Source organism: Salvia splendens, chromosome 9, assembly GCF_004379255.2.
Source record: "Salvia splendens isolate huo1 chromosome 9, SspV2, whole genome shotgun sequence".
In the NCBI taxonomy this organism is placed as follows: Eukaryota; Viridiplantae; Streptophyta; class Magnoliopsida; order Lamiales; family Lamiaceae; genus Salvia; species Salvia splendens.
This window is the reverse complement of record NC_056040.1, coordinates 24352688-24360689: the sequence shown is the minus strand read 5'-3', so window position 1 is coordinate 24360689 and position 8002 is coordinate 24352688. Positions and strand designations below refer to the sequence as shown.

Here is an 8002-nt window from a genome sequence, read left to right as displayed (position 1 = left end):
TTTGACTAAAAATTTTAATAACTGAATTAACTTTGAAAACGCCATAATATTATCCTAACAATAATACCAACTCTAAGTAAATAAAGAGTGGACAGTAAACAATTTTCAAACGAGTTAGACTCTCCACGAATAAACAATTCTAAAGAAAATGACTCTTAGCGGAAGCGTTCAAGACACGGAAAATGCCGAGTATGAAGACACGACAGATCCAACAATTATTAATCATGACAAAACAATCCATGAACTCTGCTCAACATCATCCACGTCCATCGCCGCTCAATCTGCACATTAAGAAAAACAATATGCAGGGCTGAGTACTTGATGCACTCAGTGGACACATGCCAAAACATAGTTTGTCAAGCCATAATCAAGTGACCTTGGGGGTTTTAATTAAAAGAGCCCAAGTACACAAAAACATATATTTCACAAGTTCGGTTGGCCAACCATTTTCCATCCACATTCACCATCACCATATCTGAACATACATGACAAGGAATGTGGCCACGAACCAAGTCACTAGACCGGCCAACTCTAAAGAGATAGCACACGATCTACTGGGTGTACACTAGTCCGAGCAGGGTTTGCGGCCCTACTGGGACCCGAATTCGATTTAACATACATGGCATAGCCACTTCAGATAGGTTCATTCAATAACAAAACATGGCAAGACAAACACTTTCCACCTCCTTTCACATAAAAAGTAGTTAGGACAAAGTTCTTATTTAAAAAGAAAGCCCACCTCAAATGCTTAACTCCTCAACACTTTCTTGTTCCAACCGCAACAACGTGCACTAGTTCACCCTTTTTAAAATAACATGATATGCAAAAAAAATCAGACTTTGCAAAATAAATTAATTTAACAATGCATGCATCCTAAGTGTGTGTTCTCTGTATATCCCTTTCAATGCATGCATCCTAAGTGTGTGTTCTCTGTATATGTGTTCTCTGTATATCCCTTTCAATGCATGCATCCTAAGTGTGTGCTCTCTGTATATCCCTTTCTCTTTTCTTAGCAAAACCTCATATGTCAAACTTGTTCCAACGTCACTCGAAAATTAAGAATTTAAGATATATACTTCCAATCACCTCCGTGTACATACCCCTTTCGCGACACACGTATTAAGTATACATTTAATATCAATTTCCTACTTTGGAACTATTATACACTAAAACTAATTGACCCCAAAAAATAATATAATTAATAGCACTCAAACCCTTAAAGTTTAAAAAGAAAAAAAAAAGAAAAAAAGAAAGTCAGTAGCATCGTATACTCCATACCCAAACTAATTCATTTTTCTCTATTAAATCCCACTAGTCCAAAACAAGAGTGGCCCACCAACAATTAAAGAAAAACAAGTAATTAAAAGTATACTCCTTATCACTCCACGTATACACTTACTCCCCTATCACAACACATGTATGCACACATTATTATATTTCTAAATCAACACACGAATTTTGATTATTCAACTTAATTGATCAACAAGGCTAGGAATCTGTAACTTTAATATACTCCTTGCCATAACCGTTAAGGAATAAAAAAAGAAAAGAAAAGAAAAGAAAAGAAAAAGGTTGTAACTTAATTTACTGCCAACATCACAGCATCTCTCTCTATCTCAATGTTCTTCCTCTCTCCCTCTCTCTACTGTCATTCTTCCACAGTTCACCAAAACATCAAGCTCATTGTCAAAAATTACTTTATAGAAGCACCAATTTTGTACCTCTCTCTTCCCCCTTTCCCCAAATTTTAAACCTTTTATTTCAATTTTCTAATATGTTCGATTCAAAAAATTTTGGGCAGACAAGGGAATTTTAAGAATAGATTGAAGGGGAAAGTAAGAGGACAATTTTCACAGGTACTAAAGATTGAGACTTTATCAAGAAGAATCATTCCATTGTTTCAAAAATTCCATCTGGTGGACTACAGTGGGTGTATGGAACTATAATATGGAATTGAAAAAAAGGGATACCTTTGGGAAGAAGAAAGTTTGCACCACAGAAGGTAATCACAGCTCTCCCAGTTTCTCTATTACACTGTGATGTTTGAGATTTTTGGTTATGGAATCAACAAGTGTTGGAGATTTTCGTATTCAATGGAAGGAGAAGAAATTACCTTGACGGAAGAGGAGAAAACTGTAGTAGGTTTTTCTCACAGATTTTACTTGGATGTGAAAGACGTGAATGTGGGATATTAGACTGATGGATATTGATTTATTTGGTTGTTGGAGAGATTTTAGGAGTGGAGGTTTTGGTGAATAAAGAAAACGTGTAGAAGGGTTTAGAGGAAGGGATTTATGTTGGCTGCAGGAATTCAATAGGAATTATGAATAAATGGCTATATTAATAGTAGCCCAATTGAATAAGGATAAATGGGCTAAAAAGAATAGACAAAAGTGATAGGCCCAAAAATCTATAATTTTAGCACATTGATTAAATTGTGGTATATTATTATTTTAGTACTTTGGTGTTATTCCAAGTACATTGTAAACGAACGCCCAAAATTTCCCATCGACGACTCTCACGTCAATCTTGTCGACAACTTACACCACACAATTAATCAACAATAATTCAAGCATTTACTATTACTATTCACAACCAATCGAAACAAACACGTTATTTTATTCAAGGTCTATCACTCGCACGTTCTTAAAACAAAATTCTTAGCTTAAAAAGATAGAAAAAAAAGCGGGTATTACAATCTACCCATCTTCACAAAAATTTCGTCCCGAAATTTGCTTAGATTATTCAAACAATTCTGGGTACTTCTCCCTCATCATGTCTTCCAATTCCCACGTAGCTTCCTCTACACCGTGATTCCTCCATCGAACCTTCACCGAAGCAATAGACTTATTTCTCAACTCTTGCACTTTCCTATCCAAAATGGCTTCAGGCTTCTCTTCGTAACTCAAATTCGGATTCAAGATCATCATCTCCTCTTGATGAATTATGTGGTTAGGGTCGAACACATACTTTCTCAATTGTGACACATGGAAAACATTGTGTACTTTCCCAAAGCTTGGTGGTAGCGCCAATCTATACGCTACTGGACCCACTCTGTCAAGAATCTCATATGGTCCAATAAATCGTGGTCTCAACTTGCCTTTTACACCGAACCGAGTTATTCCTTTTGACGGAGCTACCTTCAGAAAAACTTTATCTCCAGCCTCAAATTGGAGATCGGTTCTTCGAACATCAGCATATGATTTCTGTCGATCCTGAGCTTCCTTGATCCTCTCACGAATTTGTTGAACAATCTCAATCATTTCTTCCACCGAGTCTGGTCCAAGAACTCTTCTCTCACCCACTTCATCCCAGTAAAGTGGTGATCTACACTTCTTCCCATACAATGCCTTATACGGGGCCATGTTAATAGTCGCCTGATAACTATTGTTGTAAGCGAACTCTATTAGTGGCAACACTTCCTCCCAACCTACTCCTCGATCTAGCACCACGGCTCTCAACATATCCTCCAAAGTCTGTATCGTCCTCTCTGATTGCCCATCAGTCAGCGGGTGGAATGCAGTGCTGAAATTCAACTTAGTGCCTAACTCCTGTTGTAGGCTCATCCAAAATCTAGAGGTAAACTTCGCATCACGGTCACATGTAATAGTCGCTGGTACTCCATGTAAGCGTATGATCTCTTTCACATATATATTAGACAACTTATTGGCTCCATAAGTATCACGAATCGGCACAAAGTGAGCAGATTTTGTGAAACGATCAATAATCACCCAAATAACAGTGTTTCCTCGTTGGGATCTCGGTAATCCGGTCACGAAGTCCATTGCAATGTGCTCCCATTTCCACTCTGGTATCTCAAGTGGTTGTAGTCTCCCATAAAGTCGTTGGTGTAGAGCTTTCACTTGCTGACATGCTAAACACCTCTCCACAAATGCCGCCACATGCTTTTTCATGCCATTCCACCAAAACTGTCTCTTCATATCTCGATACATCTTGGTACTCCCCGGGTGCGCGGTGTACGGTGTTTCGTGTGCTTCCCTGATGATTTCATTCCTAAGCTCTTCGTCTCTAGGCACGCACAACCTGCCCTTGAATGTGAGGGCATTATTCGCCTCCTCGTGAAAATATTCTTGCTCCCCTGTCCTCACTTCCGAACGGATTTTCTCAAGTAAAGTATCGCGTCTTTGAGCTTCCACGATTCTAGCCCTTAGGTCGGGTTCCATTACCAAGGTGGCGATCCTTCCTTCCACTGTCTCGGGTGCTCTCACTACCTCTAATCGCATTTTACTGAACTCTCGTATCAAGTTCTCTTCGTTCGTGAGAAAAGTGGCCAATTGAGGTTGAGACTTTCTACTTAGGGCATCAGCCACTACATTCGCCTTTCCTGGGTGATAGTTTATACTGCAATCATAATCATTCACCAACTCAAGCCATCTACGTTGGTGCATGTTCAAATCCTTTTGTTCAAAGAAGTACTTGAGGCTTTTATGGTCCGTATATATCTCACATCGAACTCCATAAAGATTGTGTCTCCAAATCTTCAAAGCATGTACAACTGCTACCAACTCCAAGTCATGCGTTGGATAGTTCAACTCATGTGGCCGCAACTGCCTTGATGCATAAGTACACATCTGAGTCCAACTTTTGATGCATCGGTATACACCACGTAGTTAGTGTCTGGCTCTGGCACAACAAGAATTGGTGCGGTGGTCAACTTCTCTTTTAGTAATTGAAAACTGGCCTCACACTCCGGCGTCCAATTCACTTTGACCCCCTTCTTTAGTTGTTGAGTCATTGGCCTTGCTATCTTAGAAAATCCCTCGATGAATCTCCGATAATATCCCGCCAGTCCTAGGAAACTCTGAATTTCGTTAGGTGTGGTTGGTGATTTCCATTTCTGTACAGCTTCCACCTTTGCGGGATCTACTCTAATTCCATCTGCGCTCACTATGTGCCCAAGGAAATTCACTTCTTTGAGCCAAAACTCACACTTACTGAACTTGGCGTAGAGTTTCTCGGCCCTTAACGTCTCCAAGGTAGTCCTCAAATGTTGTTCATGTTCCTCCTCGTTCTTTGAGTAGATAAGGACATCGTCTATGAAGACTAAGACAAACTTGTCCAAGTATGGATGGAACACACGATTCATAAGGTCCATAAATACAGCCGGGGCATTTGTCAATCCGAAAGGCATCACTATAAACTCATAATGGCCGTATCTAGTTCGAAAAGCCGTTTTGGGTACATCTTCTCGTCGGACTCTCAGTTGATGGTATCCCGATCTCAAATCCATTTTCGAGAATACTCCAGCTCCACGGAGTTGATCAAACAAATTATCTATCCTTGGCAATGGATACTTGTTCTTGAGTGTCAACTTGTTCAACTCTCGATAATCTATGCACATCCTCAGTGTCCCATCCTTCTTCTTCACGAACAACATTGGTGCTCCCCACGGCGACACACTGGGTCTAATGAAACCCAAGTCTAGCAACTCTTGTAGTTGTATCTTAAGTTCTTCCAATTCCTTAGGCGCCATACGGTATGGTGCCTTAGATATCGGTGCTGATCCTGGCTCCAAATCAATTGTAAACTCCAACTGTCTATCGGGTGGTGGTCCTGGCAAGGCGTTGGGAAAAACGTCTTGAAATTCTTTCACTACTGCCACATCCTCTAAGCTTCTTTCTTTCTTCTCATCTCCATTTAGATAGACGAGATACGCTGGGCATCCCTTCCTCATCATAGTCGTCGCTTGAAGTGCAGAAATTATGGACTTGCGTCGATTAGTAGAAATCCCATAAAATGTAGTCGGCTCCTTTCCCGGGTTTTGAAAAGAGATCTCTCTCTCTTCACAGCGAATGGTAACATGATTCTCGGCCAACCAATCCATTCCCAAAATTATGTCTACACACTCCATCGACATAACTTGTAATTCATGTGCAGCTAGCTTAAGTTCTCCCATAGTAAATTCTACATTCGAGCAAATTTGTGATATATCTGTAGTTCCTCCTACGGGTGAAGTCACACTCATTCTCTGTTCAGTTCTATTGATAGGCAGTTCTAAATTATTCACACATGATGCTGATATAAAAGAATGTGATGCACCGGTATCAAACAAAACGACAATAGGCATGTCGAGGAGCGTGCCCATACCTGCCAAGTTTCCTTGCTCTTGCTTCCCCTGCTGGTTCGTCGGTTGTTTCCCCTTTAAAGCATATGCCCTTGCCTGAGTAGGAAGTTCTTGACGATGTTGCTGCTACTGCTGCTATGGTGCGGATAAGTATCCCCTCGGTTCGGCTTGTAGTGCCCGCGCTTGCAGACGGAACCCTTGATTGTTCTGTCTTGCTCCCATCCCCATAATCTTACTCGGGCATTCTCTAGAGAAGTGACCATTTCCACCACAAGTGTAGCATTTATTGCTCTTTTCTCTGCACTCCCCAAAATGGTTCTTAAAGCACTTAGCACACTGGGGGGCTCTAGGCCGGAAGTCACTCCTCTGATAGGGAGCACTCTGCCTACCTCCGTACTGCGGTGGGTTTCTGATGGGTTGCTGCCTCTTGTTATCATATGGAGTCCGATCTCCATCCCATTTCCTCTTATCTCTAAAATTATGTTGTTGAAGTGGCACTGGTGTAGTATTTGCTACTGTCATCGCCTGAGGCAACGCTTCTTCCACATCTAATGCACAAGTCAAAATCTCAGAATATGAAAGTCCTCTGCGACTTGCCACTGCTGCTCTTATTTCAGGCTTGAGACCAGCATGAAACTTTTCTGCCATTTTCTCATCTGTATCCACCGACTCGGGAGCATATCGAGTCCTTTCACACAACGCACGGTCATACTCTGTCACCGTCATATTCCCTTGCATCAAATTATGGAATTCAACTACCTTTGTCCGCCTATAGCTCATGGGAATGTACTTATTGTACACCTCTTCCTTGAATATCTCCCAAGTAAGCGCTTCACGGCGTTCAGGGTTCATTGACCTTAGCTTGGTATCCCACCAAAAATCTGCAGGCCCCGTTAATTGAAAAGTCACACAAGCGAGGCGTTCTTTGTCGGTGCACTCCATAAAATCAAATATGCTCTCGAGGGCGCGTATCCAGGTCTCTGCCTTAGACGGCTCTCCCAGTCCATCAAACTGTGGGGGTTTTTGCCTCAAAAAGGTATCAATGTATTGTTTTGGTTGTGGCGGGGGTGGAGGTGGTGGTGGTGGTGGTTGCTTTCCCTCTACATTCTGAGGGTCCACGGGGTCCTCTCCTCTCCACGTCCACGTCCACGTCCGCGCCAACGTCCACGCCCAAGTCCACGTCCACGTCTCGGTGGCATTCTGATTCAAAACACATAGATTAATATGATCGCTCCAATTGTTAATCACTACATTCTCGTATCAAGACTTCTCACGCAACCTTTCATATATAACGATTATAGAATACGTATAATAAATCAAGCTACGTATCCGCATGTAACACTGACTATCATCACTCAAACTTTCACTCACACTTTCCGAACGTTTATCCCTATTATTTTTCTTTTATTCTTTCGGTATCAGATAATTACTAAGGTTCGCTGTTCCACGTTCATTATTTTGCTCCGAGGAGCAATAATGGAGTTGCTACATACAACTAGAATCAATGATGTAAGGTCTAACGTTTATCCAAAACAGTCCGCAATCACACAAGGAATTCATAATATCATACTTCAGAATCTACGAGTCATGACTCAAATCATCACGTAAAGGCCACATAATCGATCATACACAAACAATTATCACGAGACGTCTCAACACATAACAACATCATGTTCCTCAAAATCTCAATAGGAAAAGAACTAGCATGCTTTCTCTTAAAAATTCAAATATTTCCAAAATTTTTCACAAGTTTCCACAACATAAATTTTCTTTTCCCCCAATCTAATTCCACCATGAACAACTAATCATTTCCATTCCCAAAATATTTACCTCAAAATCACTTACAAAAATTTTGGTTACCTCTTTTCAGGTTGAGCGCGATGGTCAGATGTTGAGCCTTTGACACTTTTAAAATTC

At 40.9% G+C, this 8002-nt stretch overlaps 1 long non-coding RNA gene across 1 annotated transcript; it reads right to left on the bottom strand.

Moving 5' to 3' along the window:
* Nucleotides 1–2143, bottom strand: LOC121747351. Its single transcript, XR_006039187.1, has 4 exons — nucleotides 2114–2143; nucleotides 1971–2034; nucleotides 740–801; nucleotides 1–281 (listed from the first exon to the last, which is right to left on the bottom strand). It is a non-coding gene; the product is annotated as an uncharacterized LOC121747351 (long non-coding RNA).
* Between the last annotated feature and the right edge of the window lie 5859 nt (nucleotides 2144–8002).